The sequence below is a fragment of the Papaver somniferum genome, chromosome 5 (genome assembly GCF_003573695.1).
Source record: "Papaver somniferum cultivar HN1 chromosome 5, ASM357369v1, whole genome shotgun sequence".
Lineage (NCBI taxonomy): Eukaryota > Viridiplantae > Streptophyta > Magnoliopsida > Ranunculales > Papaveraceae > Papaver > Papaver somniferum.
In genome coordinates this window covers 202,667,859-202,668,438 of record NC_039362.1, presented here as the reverse complement: position 1 = coordinate 202,668,438, position 580 = coordinate 202,667,859, and the positions used below count along the sequence as shown (strand labels likewise).

The 580-nt window shown below is 40.5% G+C and overlaps 1 pseudogene; it reads right to left on the bottom strand.

Annotated features, from left to right (window-relative positions):
- On the bottom strand, positions 1 to 100 carry LOC113284835 (annotated as a pseudogene).
- Between the last annotated feature and the right edge of the window lie 480 nt (positions 101 to 580).

The window sequence follows — 580 nt, the reverse complement described above, 5'->3', positions numbered from 1 at the left end:
GGACGCAAATCTGCACATTTTCTCAACAGGAGGGAGAATCCTTGTATAGGTATTTGGAAAGGTTCAATGATCTATTAGCCCAATGTCCTCATCATGGTTTAGAAAAGGTTAGGTTAGTTCAGATCCTTTATGAGGGTTTAGATTATCCCACTACAACCACAGTAGAATCTATGTGTACAGGTGGGTTTGAAAACCAAACAGTTGATGATGCGATGACATATTTGCATGAAATCGCCGAAAAGACCCAACAATGGGAAAGTAATAGGGGACCCCAGAAAACAATTCTTCTAGGCAGAGGAAACATTAATAGGGTAGAAGGAAACTTTGAATCAGATGCCAAAATTGCTGCTATAGCGAAAAGGTTAGAAGCTTTAGAAGTGGGTCACACTAGTGGTAGATTGAGCCTTTTTGGGAAGGCCAGAATAATGAAGAGCAAGCCAATGCTCTCTATAATAACACTAGATTCGATAACCGTCAGAAGTTTGACCCATATTCAGAAACCTATAATCCTGGTTGGAGAAACCATCCGAACCTTTCGTGGTCTAAGGGCCAGAGTCAAGGTCAGTTTAGTAATTCTAAT